Source organism: Heterodontus francisci, chromosome 16 (genome assembly GCF_036365525.1).
Source record: "Heterodontus francisci isolate sHetFra1 chromosome 16, sHetFra1.hap1, whole genome shotgun sequence".
NCBI classification, from domain to species: Eukaryota; Metazoa; Chordata; class Chondrichthyes; order Heterodontiformes; family Heterodontidae; genus Heterodontus; species Heterodontus francisci.
This window is the reverse complement of record NC_090386.1, coordinates 98,217,517-98,238,042: the sequence shown is the minus strand read 5'-3', so window position 1 is coordinate 98,238,042 and position 20,526 is coordinate 98,217,517. Positions and strand designations below refer to the sequence as shown.

The following is a 20,526-nucleotide window of genomic DNA, read 5'->3' as shown; positions in this document are numbered from 1 at the left end:
TACTGTTCTTTGTTCTTTGTTTGATCTCCTTCCTTGGGTGCCAGTCATCTGTCGTACCTTCACCATCCCTGTTCGGGCTGCACTGACAGACGCTGTTGTTGTGTGCAGCCCCCACCTCTCATAATAAGATGCTAAGGACCACAGCAGCTTTGGTCAGAAGGTTCTGACTTCCAGATAGAGCCACTCTGACAAAGATCTTGGTACTAGACGTGCAGGACAGGATTTTCTGCTTCCGGACTCATCAGCCCGTGATTTTGCACTTGGAGCTGTCAGTGGTGTTTAGGGCCAATATTTAGGGCCACCTTGACCAGTTGGCCTCCCGTGCCATTGCTCACTGAATCAGGTGACTTCATTTCAGCTCCTGGAGTGAGTGAAGCTCCATCCAGTGGTAACAGTGCGCAGCTACAGGCATGACTTTGTGTAACAGAATAAGGAGTGTGTGTGTGACGTACTCAGCAAATTTGATATATGACAGATTCTTATCAATAACCTATTTTAACAATAACATTTTAAAAAATGAACTTAAAGGGGCACCATCCCCAGGAGAAAGTCAAACCTTAGTTCTTCAATTTCCACACACGAAAAAGTGATATAAATTGTGTTGAAATCCAATGTCAGTTTGTTTGCACGTGGTAACCATTGTGATAAGTACTCATGATGATTCCTCTCCCTTCCCCTAATTAAAAGAAAGGCTTCGAAATTAAATTTTAGCAAAGGTATCACCTCGTTACTCATACGTTACAGTTAATCAGTCTATATAATCAAATAAACCCACTGTAATTACTTTGTACAATTTTTGATGTTTCTGGAAAGTGCAGGTGGAGGAGAAATCGATTACACTCCAGTCAATTACACTTTTGAATATTTACTATCATTCAGATATCTACAGGTCTGAAGAGTAGCTAAGGAATGGTCAGGTTTTAACTGTCTGTACTGCAGCACAACTTTTAAAGGAGTTCCAACGACCCCTTATGGACACACAGACCAGGAAGCTCTCGGGTCTGTGCTGTGTTAGTTTGTTCTAGCCTGAGAGATGGAACGAGTGGCCACTGTGCCCTCAGCACAGGAGGGAAAGTCAGTTGGAAAGATGGGCTTCGGATAAGGAGAGAATCGGGTGTAATCACAGTAACATTTACGATCAGCTGGAGAGGAGGGAGAAAGCAGAGATTCGAGTACAGATTTGTAATTCCTTTCATTTTGATTCCTTTATCCCTGAAAGATAATTAGATGCTGACAAGCTTTTAAATTGCCTGTAAAGTTATTAAGCTTTTCTGGGACATTTGAATACTGAGAATTTGAGTTTTTCTGCATTATAATCTCGGTGCTGCTCTTTCTGAACGAATTGTAGCTTATGTCTCACAGTGGAGTGATGAAAGAGGCAATGGTACTATGCAAATAAATAATGGAAATTTGCGGTAGAAGTTGTCCATTTAGACTAATGTTATTCAGGAGGCACTTTCAGACCTAAAAATAGACTCTAAATAATATAGTTGCTGAAAGATGCCAAATAGGATATAGCTTTTTAATTCATTCTTGGATGTGGGTGTTGCTGCAAGGTCAATATTTATTGCCCAACCCTAATGTCCTTGAGAAGTTGGTGGTGAGCAGCTGCCATGAACTGCTGAGGTCTGTCTGGTGTAGGTACACCCACAGTGCTGTTAGGAAAAGAGATCCAGGATTTTGACCCAGTGACGATGAAGGAACACTGATATCGTTCCAAGTCAGGTTGGTGTGTGACTCAGAGGGAACTTGGGACGAGGATGTAGATTCTGAGAAATGTAAACCAAGTCAAGAAGTTGCAGAATTCAGAAACCTGAATACTTAGGGTAAAAACATTGGAACATTTGAAAATTACACCAAAACCATTCAGAGCTTGACTTGAAGTGAGAGCCGAGCCCATTAAACTGTTGTACTTTTCAAAAAAATGACATTCAAGCTTAATCCCTTCTTTCAATTTGCTGTAATGTTATTTATTAGTAAATTGCATTTACATTTTTATGGTAGATGTGATTGTTCACTGAAGCAGTCCTGATCCACTCCAGATTTTTGTAACGACTTACTGTTATTAAAAAATGCAAATTCGCTCCGATCATTTACATCTTTGCATGCTCATATTATTAATGGATTTAATTGGACAGTAAATGGATTTAGAATTGTAAATTGTCAGGTTTTTTATTACTTTCTTTCATGGGTGCACAGCACTGACTATTCAGGAACCCAAACTCATTCTTTTAATCTTTAGATTCCTGCCAGTGATGTACAAAATCAAGAATTGATTAAATAAATTGAATAGTGCAGTCTATTCTACTGTGTCTCCTCTAGTGCTGCATAGTTAGTGGCATTGAAATAGGAACTCAGAATAATTCCCTGAGGCATTCAGAAGTGATGGACATTGAGTGGAACACCTGGTTCTGTTCATGACACCAAAACCTTTGACCTTGTAAGGTGATTTGAACTTCCTGTTAGGATACGGACAGGGAACAAAGAGATTGGCATGTCGGTAAAGCTGCCTGCTATGATGGTGGGCTTATGACTGCTTGTTTATTGACATGGCACAGTGCCAGTGTGACAGACTCTCCTTGGACTCTTATTCACAACTATCTGTACAATTTCTACCACAAACGTAGTTCTGATCTTGATGAGAGTGTATCTGTGGAGAACACTATTCAGACAGAAGAAAGGAAGAACTTGCATTTATATAGTGCCTTGGATTTAAATCCAACTCCCAGAGGTGAATGGACAATGCAACAGTTTATCCTACCATCCAGTCTCTTGAATTAACATTGTGCTTTTTGAGCCTGCTGGCATCCATCTGATTTCACATTTAGATCATCTTAAAGAGATAAACTCTTCTAATGAATCAAGTGCTCTTTCTTCTTTACATCAAAGTAGAAAGATTATTCAAAAACTGTACTGAAAATACCACTCAATACAAGCCAGGGCTTTTTTGGTGAGATTCTGAAAACAGCCGAAACAATTCTTCAGCAATCTTGAATTGTTCTGCATCTTACAGGGACCAGCCAACGTAAAATAGTTGTATTACTCTTTACACGTTTGTCTACCAGTTCCTGTTTCTCTTCTGTAGACTTGAGGAGCCCAAGAAAAGCCCCCTGTGGCTTTCAAGTCATGAATACTTTGCTGTTATACATTAGGTTCAATCCCCTCTCTCTAAAAGGCCTCATCCTGGCTGCAACATTATGAACATTAGAGATAAAGCACCAGGAAACCCCACAATGACAAGGAAAGAGCTGTCACAGCACTGAGTAAAAATAGGATATATGGTAAGAAAGCAGGAAATCTTCACTCTGTTTTTTACTGGAATTTATTCTGCCTGCCCTAGATAAGAAAGTTAACTCTTTCACTTCTGAGAGTTGGCACATACAAGCTCAGCTTATAGGAAGCCTGTAATGTTCACCTGGGAATGAGTGTTTGAGACTTGCACATGTTTGCCTTGACTTCAGCACATGGAGTGTTCTCTCTGGTCACTAGTATAATGAAATCAAGAACCTGCTCCTTTTAAATACATTCACAATTTTGCCACACAGGAGGGAAACTTCACTTAAAGGCCAGTAACACAATTGCGTGAGTCCTGGACTGTGGATTTAACTCTCAACAGGGTGTACTTAGCTTATCATCACTCTGAGGTGGACAAAATACAGAGGCACTAAGTGGATCAAGTTCTATCAGACGGGACTCTCACCATTCAGTGCTACAGCCGCTCGATTTATGTTGCTACAATGGGCAGCAAGCAGGAGAAAACTTAAACCTACTTGTGCAGCCACAAAATTGCTCTTCCCCTCTCTCGTGTTGACTCAGTTTGGTGGCACCTCTTCCTTCTATCAATCATTACTGTGGGTAGTTTGTTTGGCTGAAACACAGCCTTTCAGTTAGTTTATAGATAATCAAAACCCTTTTATATTAAAGTTGCTCCACTTCCAAAATAGTGAGAATTAACAGTAAGAAGGCAGTAAGTACTGTAGTTTGAGGTGCTTTTTTGGGGAAAAAATGTAGAAAAGATTGATTAGAATAAAATCAACACAGATTTTTAATACACAGAATAATATCAGTTAATATTATGAGGACAGGTGGCATAGGCTGGACTTTGTTTTCCTCCAGTTTAGAAAATTGAGGGGTGATCTAATTGAGGGGTTGATGATGATTAAGGGATTCGATTGGGTCGATAGAGAGAAACTATTTCCTCTGGTGGAGGGAGTCCAGAACAAGGGGGGCAGAACCTTAAAATTCGAGCCAGGCCATTCAGGGGTGATGTCAGGAAGGACTTCTTCACACGAATGGGAGTGAAAATCTGGAACTCTCTCCCCCAAAAAGCTGTCGAGGCTGGGAGTGGAGGGGGTCAATTGAAAATGTCAAAACTGAGATTGTTAGATTTTTGTTAGGAAAAAGTATTAACCTTTACGGAAACAAGGCAGGTAGATGGAGTTAAGATACAGATCATCCATGATCTAATCGAATATTGGAACAAACTCAAAGGGCTGAATGGTGTCCTCCTGTTCCTATGTTAAAATAAAACTAGAAAATAGGAAAAGATAGACAGTGGGGAATAAAGAAGAAAGGCACAACTGTGCAGATTTACCAGTCTCTTTAAAACTTGATTCTCAATTATAATTGCATTTGACCTTTTTGGGTAAATAGTGCATTGTACAAACTATCTCCAAAGCCAATTTCTTTTGTCAGTCAGGCAATAATGGTGATGTGTGTAGTCGTGATATAGTGATTTTTGACTAGTTTCACCACTGTAATATTAGTGTCAGTGTTATAGTCTGTTAACTGAAATTGTACAAAATTGGAGGCACGTTCATTTATGAGGTATCATCAGGGTGGGTTGCTCAGTTAATTGAGCTCTGGATTGGGAACAAAGGCCTGAAGTTCAAAGTCTAACAGGGTTCACTCAGCCCTTTATCCTTCATAGATGGAGAAAGTGAAGACCGTGTGGGGGAGACAATGGGCTGGAAGTTTAAATGTGCTCGGGGTCCGGATCAGAGGTGAGCAGGTGCACAATTCAGTGCAACCGGCCTCCGTGCCGGTTTGCTGCTATGATCCCGACACAGAGCCATTTTGAATGAGGGTGGCTCCCCACTGTTTCCCAGCAGGTAGTCAAATGAGGCCAATTAATCTTAATTACAGGGCCTGTTAAGGCCCCATTCCTGAGCCGATTGGAATTGCCAATTGGCAATGCGGGCAGCTGCTTCCACTGGGCCATGTCTACCCCTTCAGGATCATGGCCAGGCAGCTGGGCAGTTTTAAAAATCAAAACAAACTTACCTGGCCTTCGCCCTCACAGTCTCCATCTTCAGATCGGCAGCTCCCACTGCGGCTAGTGGGTCTGCCGATCACTGAGTGCTGGAGGGCCTCCCATTGGCCCTCCAGGGTTGAGAACCTGCCCGTCGTCCCTGATTGGATGGCGAGCCTGCTCCCTGACTTTAATTGGCTGAGGATTTGAAAATTCCCGTGGATTTGCTTAAATCTTGCTGTGTGGGTCTGGGACCTGCAAGCAGCCCACAGTTTCCGTTCCTGATCCCGATTGAAAATCCATCCCCATGTGTTTGGAAGAAAGTATCTCCAAGATGTTCAATACTGGCTCACCCACATACTTAGAGATCAAAATCCATGAGGTCTGCTCTCTGAACTTTAATTGTTTATTTAAAGTTGTAACTGTCCACAGTTACATCATCACATCTGCAAGCAAAGCCACAATAATGTTAGTCTGGCTTCAGCAAACCTGGCTGGACCACCCACTGCACATAACCTGCAGAAGCATCTACCAAAAGCAGAAACGCAAATAACAGCAAGGCAATTGTGTGCGACACAAAGTTTTAATTTAGGGTTAGTCACCATTTAATTAGTTCCAGTTGAAGGTGAGAATTTTAGCTACAACAGGGTCATATGGAAGAAGACTTTTTCTGACCATTTCATTTATCTGGGAAACATTTGCTAGTCAATGAATAAAAACTGGCGAAGGGATTATTGAATTAATGATTTCAATAAAAGGAAACTCAAACCAAAGAAAGAATGAACTGGTATTTATATAACATCTTCCAAAACCTCAGAATGTCCAAAAGCATTTTACAGCCAAAGAAGTGTAATCACTATCATAATGTAAGAATTATAGCAGCCAATTTACACACAGCAAACTCCCACGAACAGCACTGTGGTCATGACCTAATCACCTGTTTCAGTGATGGTGGTTTAACAGATAACTATTGACTCCAGGGAAAGCTCCCCCTCTCTCGTTGGAATAGCGCCACAGAATCTTTTATGTCTAGCTAAGAGGATTTACAGGGCCTCAATCTATTGTGTCATTTGAAAATGGGACTTCTGACAGTGCAGACTTCCACAGTAAGGTGTTAACTGAAATTATGTAGTTAAGTTCCTGGAGTGGGGCTTGAACCCACAAATGTTTGAGTCAGAGGTGAGAGTGCTACCCACTGAGCCACAGCTAACATATGCGCTCCTGTAAGACATTTATAAGATTTAAAAAAAAGGTTAACATGGTTTATTGTGAAACTTTGAATAAGATATTGTAACTGTTCAGTTTATCTATTTAGGTCACGTTCAAAAAAAAAAGTTAAAATATGAACCTGCACAGCACTTATCACCCACTGATCTCACTGTACCCTGTTCTCTCTCACTGCTGGATCACAGATACACAATATTGTACGCAGGGCTGTTAAACTGAGGCACTCCTTCTCCCTTTCATTTTCTTGGATTTTTGGATGCCTTGTTCTCTATCCCTGATGGGTAGGGTAGATTGTAACCCACTTTTAGTTCCCTTATCAGTCTCACTGTCAAAGTAGTAACTAGGATAGACTCTGGATAACCCTCCATCCATTTGACCTCCTTTTGGAAAAGGTAATGGGATACTCCTTGCTGTCTCCTCATGGGAAGACAGTTGAGATTGGGAACTGGACCTCTGGAGGATCACAGGAGTCAATCTATGACCTACCATGCCATCCACAGCCTTTTGAACTTCCCACTATCCCCATTACTGAAACTGGTCACCGTTTCCTTTTAATTTCCACACTCTCCAACATCACCAGCTTTCATGGTTGGCTGCAAGCAATAAAACTCAGAATTAGGATTGACCCGTGAAGTCCTGCATAATTTAAATTAGGGCTGTGTTGTTCTTTAACGTGGAGAAGTACTTTTAAGCTAATGGTAATTGTTTAGAGAAATAGATTGCAATTATAAAACTGGAATAAAAGAATAAAGCTTTGTGAAGTTTTCTGAAGAAAGCGATGTCTTTTTGTAGACCAGGTATAGAGCAGAAGCTGTGTCGCAAGCCTTCTTTCTCTTTTGCAAGAGGATGTTGTGTTATTTTTAGCAGTTATATATAGTCAGTGGTAGATGTTACACCGTTTAAGTCTTTGCAGCTTGTGACAATTCAACGTCCAAACCTCATTCGATTTCCATAGCATTTAGTGAGAGAGGTGCGGTGAATCCAATGTGACACCTTTGTTACATATTTATCTGGTGCTTTTTCAGGTAAGTGATGAGCATGTTGGGTAATCCATGTTTGGTTATGTTGTCTTAATAAAATTAGGTGTGATTTATATTTGGCACATCATTGTCAGGGATTCAACTGAGATGTTTCCTCACGTGTGTGCTTTCCAGCAATGATCCCCAGTCGTCTCGTGCTGTAAATCTCACTACCATTATTTGAGATCTCCAAGATGCTGGGGGTTGATTAGGGCTCAGCCAGGCTGGTTGTGGAGCTGCTGAAATGGAATAAAGAGGGACTACTCACCCATGACTCCTCTCGTTGACCTTGACCCGTGTTGGAAAATGCACATTAGGTGAGGATAGGAAAAGGTTTCATTTTAACATCTCCCAGTTGATCAGCTCGCCAACAATCTCTGTCAAGGTTTTCGTATGAAGAATGATTGCTTGAACAAGGTCTCAAAGGGCTTACAGTATCCGTGGAATTGTTCTTCAGAATAAGCCGTCATCATCAGTGGAGGAGACGAGAGGCAAGGAGAGAAAATTAGGTTGGAAAAAAGTGAGAATGATACTTTGTCACCTGGAAAGGACATTTATTGTCTGGCTTGAGTCAAACAACATGTAGAGATTGGATAGATTATTGCACCCAGATACGTATTGCATCAAGTCAGTTCAAGTTGATTTGGACTTTGCTTAACTCAGTTAATAATTCCAGCTCTTGTGTCTGCATTATCTCTGATAAACAACATAGCTTTTTATCATTTTCAATTGGAATGAAATTAAATACTTCTTTGCAGATATTTGATTTATGGCCCAGTTGTTTTATCTTCTTGGTGTTGATGCAAAATGAACTTTTGTTGCAGAAGTACCAAATTAGGTGTTGAAAGTGAGATCAGGGAGAGAGACCTGGGGGTGTATGAACACAAATCTTTGAAGGTGGCAGGACAATTTGATAATGCTATTAAAAAAGGCTGGGTGCTTGGCTTTATAAATAGAGGCATAGAGTACAAAAGCAAGGAACCTTTATAAATCACTGGCTAAGTCCAATTCTGGGCACCACACATTAGGAAGGATGTCAAAGCCTTGGAGAGGGTGCAGAAGAGATTTACTAGAATGGTACCAGGGATGAGGGACTTCAGTTATGTGGCAAGACTGCAGAAGCTGGAATGGTTCTCCTTAGAGCAGAGAAGATCGAGGGGAGATTTAATAGAAGTGTCCAAAATTATAAAGGGTTTTTATAGAGTAAATGGGGAGAAGCTGTTTCCATTTGCAGGCAGATCAGCAACCAAAGGACACATATTCAAGAGAATTGGAAGAAAAGAAATGAGATTTTTTTATGCAGCGAGTTTTTATGATCTAGAATACACTGCCTAAAAGTTTGGCGGTGGAAGCAGATTCAGCAGTGACTTGCAAAGGGAAATTGTATATATACCTGAAAAGGAGACATTTCTGGGGCTGTGGAGCAAGACTAGGGCTGTGCGACTCATTGGATAGTTTTTCCAAAGAGTCGGTACAGGCACGATGGGCCAATGGTCTCCTTCTGTGGTGTATGAGTCTATGATTTGGAAGAGGCAGGCCAGCACTGCCTGAGTGCTGAGCTTCCATAGAATTTTGGTCAGTTCACAGACCCCTCTGAACTTTAATAAGAATTAGAACTGTTTACAATTATAAGTAATTTTTCCGATGTTGTGAGGTTTGAAAGCAGTGCAGTGTGTATGTCGGTAAGAAACTCTACCTTCTCCTACTCAGTCAGGATGATAGCAGGCAATTTCCTGCATCCATGATGTTACTGATTCTACAATACTTGGTTCAGTAAAATATTAGACAAGTAATTTTTAAAAAAATATTCATTCTCGGGCTGTGGCCGTTACTGGAAAGACATTTACTGTCCATTCTTTTAGAATGTGGTGCTGAGCCATCTTCTGGAACCGCTGCAGTCCATGTAGGGTAGGTACACCCTCACTACTGTTGGGTAGGTACACCCTCACTGCAGTTGGGTAGGTACACCCTCACTGCAGTTGGGCAGGTACACCCTCACTACTGTTGGGTAGGTACACCCTCACTGCAGTTGGGTAGGTACACCCTCACTGCAGTTGGGTAGGTACACCCTCACTACTGTTGGGTAGGTACACCCTCACTACTGTTGGGTAGGTACACCCTCACTGCAGTTGGGTAGGTACACCCTCACTACTGTTGGGTAGGTACACCCTCACTACTGTTGGGTAGGTACACCCTCACTGCTGTTGGGTAGGGAGTTCCAAGATTTCGACCTAGCAACAATGAATTAAGTTTTAATGATTGCAACATTAAGGTTTCCAAAAAAAAATTCAAAACAAAAAATCCGAAAGTGTTGGTTTCCAAATGCTTGCAAATGTCATAAATGCCCATTTCAGGAGTGAGCTGTAAAAACTACCTGTTTCTCTCCAATCATTCAATCAGCCGATTGCTTCTTACCTTAAACATTCTACATGAGTCATTGCAAAATCGCACAGAAAGGTCAGATAATCTCGGCAAGATTGAGCACTTCCTGGAAAATCAAACTGAATATTAATTGTCAAACTGGAACATTCATAAGTCATTTAGATATAATTGGTTATGACTGTAAGTGAGAAGCTATCTCACATATTACACACAATGTAAATACAAAATGTATGTTGTAACTCAAGAGCACTGACTGATGTTCCTTGGTTAGAATTGTGCCACCTCAGTAATGGATATGACCTAAATACTAAGCAGATGTAAACTAGCCTCCTGAGCTTTGGGTCACTTGGAATAGGGAGGAGAGAGCTTTATTTTGTAGCAAGCTGTTTTGTACAGTATCCGGGAGTGCATGATGCTGACACTAGACACCTGAAATGGGAAAGTTTCATCCCCAAAACTGAGTCTTCTAACCTGGCCATTATTTGTGTTTAAATAAACATTTGTTGATGGCATAAAAATAATATCCAACGGTGTTGATGAGGTATAGGTTACCAGACGCTGGATGGGAAGAGCTGTTTAATTCACTCATAATTTGTTGCTTAATTTTTCTTGGGGCTTCAATGCACATTTAGCTGTACTTCCAATGTGACTGAGTATTGTCTACGTATATTTCACTAGCTTTTCTATTTGTGCCTCAGAATTACAGATATACAGTAGAATTGGACTATTCTGGTAAATAGTGTTAAAATGTGTATCTAGGAAACTATTTCTAACTAAACTGTGACAATAGGAAAATGGACAGTGGTGCAAATTTGTAAAAGGCAAATTTAAAACTGATATCAGGAGGCGTTGCTTCACACAAAGAGTGACCAACACTCGGAATTGACTCTCAGATAAAGGCAAAAAATCATGCAATTATTAAAGAAACAATTAAACACCACACTTGGGGCGAGGGGCTGGAGGGCTGTTCTGGATGAGTGGACTAAAATGAGCCAAATAGTCTTTACATTTATTGCTCTTGTGAATGACCAGTCCAACAGACCAAAACAATTTCTCCCAACTGCTCAGCTAAGTCAGTGGTCTGCTTTTGGTTTTCCAAATAAAGTTTCTGCCAAAATATGAATTATTAATTTTAGGAATGGATATTTTATCATTTATAATTGATGCTTTTCAGAATTGAATTTCTGTTCAGTGCCTAAGACTGTAATGGTGCTACATTATCTCAACAATTGACATCCGCCACAATCTCACAAGTAACACCCACAGCTGCACCAATATTAACACATCCATTTTGCCAGTTGTACCTGCATGAATGAAATTGCCAAGTTGATGCCAATTAAGGTTGATTTTCTGTTTGCTATCCACTGGATCAACATGTGATATTCTGAATCCATTAGCGAGAAGTGACCTTCAACCCTGAGCAGGTCATGAAGGTTAAAGGACAATATTCTAACACACTGTGACATGAGTCTCTTTGGGAAGTGGGAGAGCTAATCACATTGACAGAAAGCAAGAATGAAAAAATTGGGTCAACTGCCTCATGGGGCGATTAAAAGCTACTCCAATCAGGTATAAAAGATTCATGCACTTTAAAAAACAAAAGGACGTTGTCTAATGCTTTTTCCCAGTTGTTTTCCATTGCTGGTTAAGTTTACAGCATCTGACAGTATGCAGCAGTTATGTGCAGTGTGATAAATGTGTTCCAGCGATACCCTTATGCTTTGTTTCTTAAATCGGAATATCCAACAACACCATAGCGAGGTTACTTGAGCTACTGAGTATTTCCAGCCTTTTCTGTGTTTATTTCAGAAACAAGGTTGTTGAAGGAAATCAGAAATTAACAGACATTATTTTTTGATATACAACAGTTTTCAAATTCTTTTCCAGTTACTTAAATTGTGTGTCACTTTTCAAAGGAATTCTGGTTAAATAATTACAATAAAGTGTCTGTTAGTCTCCCTCTGAGCAGACTAAAACCCGTCATCACCGGAGAATCAGTGCAAAAGTTGTGACCTAATAACAAAGCTATACTTGCACAGAATGTCCATTTTCAGATTCCACGTCTGTTGCGTGTTTTAACAAACGCTCGCCTTTGCTGGTGAGATCATCACTCTGCATTTGAAATTCGTTTGAAAACAATGCAGGTCAATGAGTAGATTCATTTTTTAAAAATTTACAAAACACTGCCCGGAGAACTGTTTGCGACCTGACATGGGCGATGCCTTCGAAATATGAAACATGTTTGAAATTGGGCCTCGGCCCCATCAACATATTTCCAAAAGCAATATCTACATCACACATTCCCAAGTCAACTACACCACAATTCAGTGGTGATGTTCAGCTTCACATTTGTGTTGAAACCACGATTTCAGATTACTGCTTATTATGGGGAAGTTGATGTTTTTCCTCTTTCATGCATCTTGTTGATTTTCTGAGTAAAGTTATTGAATTAGTTTTTGCCAATTGTTCAGAAAAAGACTATAATATTGCCCTATCTACAGGAAAATATGTTAACTAAATACGTCATTGGTAGCAAGGAGAGCAGACTTTTAATCTATCTGAGTGGGCTAGAATTGAGCCAGGGACCCAGAGGTGAAAAGATAGCATTTAATACATTCCAGCACCTAGGCCGATCAAAGAGAGGAGATCAGTGTCTCTTTTAACCCAAGGTGGATGTAAATCCTGATCCAAAGTTAAACCTGTAATCATCTGCCATATTGCAGCAATCAGATTCCCATCAGAGGTATTGAGTGCACTCTCATCCTGCTTCCTGTACTGGATTCAATACAGATCGCAGCAGGTGTAAGGATCTGTACCCCTGGCTCTTACATTTCATTCTGTGGGTCTAGGTCAGATAGGAACTCAGGTCAAAAGGTGAAGCAACAAAGTTCCTGACGGTGCATCACCTGTTTATTTTGTGTGCCATATATTTGAGGCTTGTTGACTCCCCAGGTCCCTGACTTTTCCACTGCCTTAGGCACCTTCAGTTATCCTCCTCTCCTCCACTGTGCATTGAACTTTTTGTTATTCTCCTGGTTTGCTTCTGCAACAAAGCACCGTTATCAATGATTTCTCCTCCCAAGGCCACATCTGATACCAAGGACACCAAACATTTAATGCCCATGCTACCCCTCAGCAATGCCATCTGGAAGTGTGAACTTAGCTTTTACATATATGCCAACAAAATCAATCTCTAGTTTTTTTGCCACCTCTATTGATTCCAAGGCTTTTTCTATGCTCTCCAATTGCCTAGCTGGCATTAATACTCATATTCATCAAAGTTTCCTCCAGCTTAAAGCTAACAAAATCAAAGCCATCCATGTCAGTTCCCCTAGCACTCTTTATCAATTTCACCAACTAGGTGCTGAACTTAGTGACCTTGAGTTCAGCTTCTTTCCGCATATTGGCCGGAATTTAACGTGGGCGGGAGGTCCTGCCCACCAGCCCAAAATTCAGGGGTGAGCCCGCCTCTGCTGGGCCTGGGGAGCCACACTGGGATTTTTCGCTCCCCAGGCCCTTAATTGGCTAGGACTAAGAGCTGTCAGCCCGTTGATTGGTCAGTAGCTCCATTAGGCGGGACTTCCTGCCTCAAGGAGGATGAAGCCCCTCCTAATGGAGCGACTGGCCAATCAGCGGGCCGGCAGCTCTATGTCCCAGCAGCACCACTGGGAGCGTTGGCCACTGCTGGGACTGCACCCAGCCATCGGAAGCAAGAGGAAGGACAGCCCCGGAACGACGGTAAGTTTTAGGGGCCTCACCGGGCCAAGGCAAGGGGGTTCGGTTGGGAGTTGGGGGGAGTGTTGTGCGTTGGGGCTGGTTGGGACATCAGGGGGGCTGCCCCCACCCCGCCCCCCCCCCCAGCCTGTATGAAGGTCGCCAAGTTTTACCTTGCAGTATTCTTGGGGCCTTTGCTGCCCACCCGCTGAGGGTAAAATACCTGCGGCAGCAGGAGGAGGCCCTTAAGTGGCAGTTAATTGGCCACCTAAAGGCCTTGATTGGCCTTGCTGCAGCCTCCTCTTGTAATATTGCAGCAGAGGTGGGAAGGCATCGGGAATGGCACCCACCGCCTCCCACTCAATTCTTCGCCTCCCCCCTTCCTCCACTACCAGCCTGCTCGTTGGAGGGCTGTAAAATTCCAGCCATTCTTTCTGTTGCCAAGACCACTTTTGTTGGATTATAGTTCCAAAGCATCCCCTACACTTACACAAAAACAAGAAATGCTGGAATCACTCAGCAGGTCTGGCAGCATCTGTGGAAAGAGAAGCAGAGTTAACGTTTCGGGTCAGTGACCCTTCTTCGGAACTGACAAATATTAGAAAAGTCACAGATTATAAGCAAGTGAGGTGGGGGTGGGGCAAGAGATAACAAAGGAGAAGGTGCAGATTGGACCAGGCCACATAGCTGACCAAAAGGTCACGGAGCAAAGGCAAACAATATGTTAATGGTGTGTTGAAAGACAAAGCATTAGTACAGATTAGGTGTGAATACACTGAATATTGAACAGCAGCAAGTGCAAACCTGAAAAAAAACCTGAAAAAAACAGTGGGTAAGCAAACTGAACAAACTAAGACGAAATGAAATAAATGCAAAAAAAGATTGTAAAAAATGTAAAAAAAATGTTAAAAAAAAGGAAGAAAAAATAACTAAAAATGAAAGTAAAATGGGGGGCTGTCGTGCTCTGAAATTATTGAACTCAATGTTCAGTCCGGCAGGCTGTAGTGTGCCTAATCGGTAGATGAGATGCTGTTCCTCGAGCTTGCGTTGATGTTCACTGGAACACTGCAGCAATCCCAGGACAGAGATGTGAGCATGAGAGCAGGGGGGAGTGTTGAAATGGCAAGCAACCGGAAGCTCAGGGTCCTGCTTGCGGACTGAGCGGAGATGTTCCGCAAAGCGGTCACCCAGTCTGCGCTTGGTCTCCCCAGTGTAGAGGAGACCACACTGTGAGCAGCGAATACAGTATACTACATTGAAAGAAGTACAAGTAAATCGCTGCTTCACCTGAAAGGAGTGTTTGGGGCCTGGGATAGTGAGGAGAGAGGAGGTAAATGGGCAGGTATAACACCTCCTGCGATTGCACTCCCTACACTTACCGCTCCTGAAACTTGGTTGGTACATTTAAAAGTGCATGGTTTGACATGAGCCATCCAGAATGCCAAGACCTACATCATCTTTCCCATCATCCTTTCTAAACTCCACTGGATCCCCAAGCCCCAACAAGGTAACTTCAAGATCATCAAGATTATTTAATGATAGATCAAAGATGCATTCAGATATAATGCTCAATCTAAATGTTTTATTTGGTCTTGGGGTGCCACATTTATTACCCATCCCTGCGTTGCCTGAGAAGGTGATGGTAGACCATCCACTTGAACCACTGAAATTCTCGTGATGATGGTACTGCAATGATGACATTAGGTAATAAGTTAAATATGGTTTTAGGAAATTAGAAAACAGTTTCAAAGTGACCATGAAGTTGTCGGATTGTTGTAAAAACCCAACTGGTTTGCTTTTGTCCTTTAGGAAAGAAAACCTGGCGTCCTTACCCGATCTGGGTCTATATGTGACTCCAGTCTCACACCAACATGGTTGACTCTTAGCTGCCCTCCAGAGTTGCCTAACAAGCCCCTCAGTTGTACCAAACTACTACAAAGAATTACAGACAGCAGGAGTCCACAAAGAAGGCTTCACAGCCGTCTTCTCAGGGCAACCAGGGACGGCTAATAAATGACGGCCTTCCCAGCGAAGCCCAGATCCCCAGAATGAATTTTTTAAAAATAGGTCAAGTGGGTGAAGAAGTTATAAGGAGAATTGGGCTTATTGATCCAGAGTGGAGCAGCTACAATTCAACCCTCACCTTTCAGCAGCTGGCTTTATATCCATCATTAGTCTGGATGGAATAGAATGTTACAACTCATTTCAGGTACCTTGTAATGAGGGTGAAGGGCTGTGACATAACTAATGTGACCAGAATAGGAAGATTGAATCAGTGGTAAAAAACAGTCATAATAAATATACACATGAAACATTATGATATTGAGATGTTTTTAACCGTCTGTTCGAATTCATGATTCCCCTGTGAAAAGAGACAGAAACAAAGGCTCTGACATTAAGTAGATCAACAGCGACTATGATTGTTTAATGCAAAAAAGTATTCAGGGAAAAATTACACAATAACAAATGATAGGGAGAGAGGAAAAGATCACCTCCGATTAATAGAGCAATTTCTGTGTGAGAACAGTGCAGAAACAGGCTAATGGAAGGTCATAAAAGATAATTAAACATGGCATGTGGAAAAAATTGCCTGAGGCAGCTGTGGCATGAGAAAAACAGGGAGATATGGATGATGAGGTAGTATCACTGGAAGGCTGCAAGACCAACGCTAAACAAGAGAGGAAAATGAGATGAGCAATGAATCAAAAAGATAAAAATAAATAATTTTGCCTTTGAGATGGCAACAAATTGGATGTTTAACACAGGTGACTGCTGAATGCAAGGAATAAATGCTGATTGCTAGGCTCCTTATTTAACTAGAAAGGTGAACCTCAGGTGATTGTATTGGAGAGTGGCTGCTTAACTGATCGTTGAAATAAAGAATATGCATTTACCTGGCCTCAGGAGGTCACAAAGCACTTCACAATCAATTAATTACTTTTTGAAGTTTAGTTACTGTTGTGGAGGGAAACATGCTGTCAGTTTGTACAGAGCAAGGTCCCACAAACAGCAAAGAGATAAATGACCAACAGTTTTAGTGATGTCAGCTGAAAGATAAATATTAGCCAGAACTTCAAGAGAACTCCCCTGTGCCAAGCGATCTTTTATGAGAGAGCAGATAGGGTCTCAGTTTAACATCTCATCCAAGGAACAACACAGCACACCCGCAGTACTGCACTGAAATGTCAGACTACATTGTGTGCTCAAGTCCCTGGAGTGGGACCTGCACTCACAAACTTCTGACTCAGAGGCCTTTTGAACCACAGCTGACACTGTACTAAAATTGAAACCCATTGTTTGAACACCTTGTCCTTTCTGCACTTTCGGGACCGCAGTGACAAAATTCTCGCAGAGGATTGTTTTTGTGTGCAAGAAAACTGACAAATGCAAGAACAGGTTGTTTAATTGAGGTGCCCAGAAAGACAGGTTTCATTGTCTGTAGGAGTTGAGTGAAGTCCTTTTCAATTCTATCAAATAGCTGTTGTTTAAAGTAACTGTCTGATTTAGAGAAGCCTTCAATGTATCTCCTCTCATTCTGAGTAACAGCCATGGTGGTTCTGTTGATGAGAAACAGACTCTGGATAGTGGTTTCAATAAGGTTTTACATGACTCCACCTGTGCAAGAGAATTTGGTAAACATTTCTTTTTCTCTTCCCTCTCTCCTGAATGTATGAAGATGCTGCTGTACAATGTCACAGGTGCTCAGAGTTTGCATCCTGCTTAAGTAGGCTTTCTTTGTGCATGGATTTAGATAGTCAGGGGAATTTTGACATGGGTGAGCTGGTGGGATTGGGTGTGGGTGGGAGGGGGTGAAATGGCCAAAAAGATTCTGAGCTCATTGGGAAGCCAATTCCAACCCTCCACTTCCAAGACTTACTGAGGTGAAACAAGGGATAGCAGCTAACCCACATTCAGGAGGTGTGCTGGCATTTTTTTTATTCATTTAAGTGATGTGGGTGACGCTGGCCAGGCCAGCATTTATTTCCCATCTCTAACTGCCTTGAGAAGCTGGTGGTGAGCTGCCTTCTTGAATCGCTGCAGCCCTTGGGGTTTAGGTACCCCACAGTGCTGTTAGGAAGGGAGTTCCAGGATTTTGGCCCAGCGATTTATATGTTAATGAGTTGGAAGCCTCAGATTTAACCTGCTTTGCAGGTTTAATGTGGCCAGCTGGGGTTTCCAGGCCTCAGGAATCCTGCAGCTGAAGACAGGCAAGGGCAGCTTTGGGGAGAACTCCTTGTTGGTCAGGAGGAGCAGGAGCACTTCCACCTGGATCTCCAAGCTCCTCAACCATTAGAACCCCCGACCACCACCCAGGTTTGGGGTCAGATCTACCTGGTCCTGCGGCCTCCTCTGGACCACTTCCTGCCTGACTGGATCTCAAGCCTGTCAATCAGGCTGACCTCCAGGCAGGGAACCTGTCGATGACAGGAGACGCACACTGTGGAGTTAAAATTTCACTGTGTGTGGGGAATCTCAGACTTCCTAGTTTCCCGTGTGCTACTGGAACCCACACCCCAACACCCGCAAATCGACCCCGGCTCCCCAGCGTGTGAGTTAGTAAAATTTCACTCCTGAGTGTCACTTTGTTTTTGTTGTTAATGGAGGGCTACCTAACATAGCAGCACTAATGTGGGACTGCCCCCAGAGATATACCAGAGTTGATAATGGAGAGATACCAGACCTGTGCTAGCATTGCTATCGATATTAATTTGGGGGTATGTCCTAGGCTGAGCAACCACTATAATGGCAAGTACCTCTGCCTTATCTGTACCATCAGGTACACCCGCCTGATAAGGAAATGAGCCAAAGCCACAGAAAGAGGAAGCTTGTATGTTGGTAGACCCAATCGGTGAGGAAGAGTTCGGTCAACAAATGGTTGAACTGATAACCTGCTCTTAAAGATTTTTAATTGAATGTGATTTAAGATATATAAATATAATGTGAAGCTGAGATACATCTGCTCCGGAATGTATAAACTGTTATGTGAAGAAAATAGCAAACCAGATAAAATGACAATTTTGGAGAGTTCATTCAGAATTCAACTCTTCTAATCTTAACGTTTTATTAAAAGCAAAGAACATTATAACCTCATGACGGACTGATAGAAAACGGCTAAAATATACAGCAGTGATGGTTGAGTGCGGAGACACAGGAAGGAAATGTCTTCTCCATGGGGATGGAGTGATGAGGGTTTGTGTTATCATTGATCAAGTGATTTTTAAGAAACTTGAGGATGAGAGGAACAAAGGCTGGTAGTGCGATGAAGAGGAGTGAGAAAGCACTAATACCACCTCCACCCCAACCCCTCAGCCCTCAGCCCACCACTGCCTCAGATTGGGTATAGGAACCAGACTAGGATGATCCCTGGAAACACCTGATGGACAGTGGGAGAAGTAATAATTTTGCTATTTGTGTAATGCAAGGCACCGTGAGGTCCAATGAGAATAGGAAGAAGACATGTAAAGATGAAGTAAGGTTAGTTGGCATAAGATTTGTTTTTCAAAAGTCTGTCATCTGTAGGATGAAGGAAAGACTGAAAGGTAAATGGACAGTTTTGTAATCCTGTGAAAGAATGAGTTTGTGTACAAGACAACAAAGAGTCTTGATTTTAACATAATAAAGAATGCAGAAAAGAACAAGAGCATGTAGGATGGTTTGGTTGGAGCCTTGGGGGAGAATGAGAGGAAAGCACAGAGTCACAATGACCATAATTGTATTGATTGGATAAGGAGAGACAAAAGGGTCTGATGAGAAAGTTCAAGAGCGTACAAATGACTGGCCTTCAAGCAAGAGTCACTCAAGGTCAGATTGGGTTCCCTGGCAAAAGACAGGAGATAGAATAAAACTAAATACTTGATCTTACTTCCACAAGCTTATTTTAAATATCTGACATCAAATCAGAAATAATGAGATCGTTCTGGAATGAGCATATTTTATTTTGAGGTGGGTTGTGAGGCACCCTGTATGGAATCATTTGTTTATATTATGCCATGTCCAATAAAACATTGGTTCTACTGTTTTAATTTAGTTTTTATATTTTGTTTTCTTGTTGTTATGAAATCCTCACAAGTAACTTATTTTTGATGGATTTTCAATGTGACCTTTTTCTATCCTTTTTGTCCCGTATCAGCCAATGACCTGAGTCTTGGTCCATTGTCACCACTTGTAGTATCATTTAATTACAGAAGTAACATCATCCTTAAAACTCCTTTGCTCTGCTTGTTCTGTCACTTATAGTTTGTGGAATTAGTCCATTGTGATGTAGTCCCAATACCACTTCAGTTACCTGATGAAGCTTCCCTGTCCAGTCTCCAGTGTAGCTAGTTGGACAAAGCAGCAAAAGACAGCCAGCTCTCACAGGGAGAGGGGGAATGGATGAAGTTCTCCAATAGCAACAGCAAGGACAGGGAATTATTCACTGAGGAAGCGTGACTGACAGGCCTACTGCTTGCCATCAGTTACTCTGGAGCCCTGTTTTAATATCTTGCTTCTGGCTTTGTTCCGAGAAGCTTGTAATCTAATTGATCCTTTAGTTGTACGATGTCCCTGATTAATATTATCTGTGTAGTCAACAAAGGTGAGTTAATTAATTATACACCAACATGACTGACTGCCTTGTAAGATGATTAAAAATGCATTTACAAAGGAAAGTTAAACCTCAGTAATGACATTAGTTGCTGTGTTTTCTCTTTTTATTGCAGCTTTTCTCTTCCTATTTCCTACATCTTTGATTGAAACATCTTTTCCAGACTCCTGTTTTTGTTTCGTTCCCTCATCTCCTGAACAAATTTTAACCCCATGTGTACTGTGACCAACGAGGAAGAATCCAAGGTGCCAAGGACAAAAATGATTCATTTTTATCATACCTGGGTCTTCTGGTATCTTTTACAGAATCGCAGAATTGTTACAGTGCAGAAGGAGGCCATTCGGCCC

At 41.8% G+C, this 20,526-nt stretch overlaps 1 protein-coding gene across 7 annotated transcripts in view; it reads left to right on the top strand.

The window, feature by feature from the left end:
* tox2 (TOX high mobility group box family member 2) overlaps positions 1-20,526 on the top strand; it is a 259,956-nt gene that overhangs the window by 75,756 nt on the left and 163,674 nt on the right. The window contains exon 1 of one of the 7 annotated variants that reach the window (XM_068048700.1): positions 7,479-7,503. The exons of the other annotated variants lie outside the window; for them this stretch is intronic. The gene's annotated coding sequence lies outside the window, so the exon portion shown is untranslated. Of the gene's footprint in view, positions 1-7,478; positions 7,504-20,526 lie in introns of those variants that run through there. 7 annotated transcript variants of the gene reach the window in all.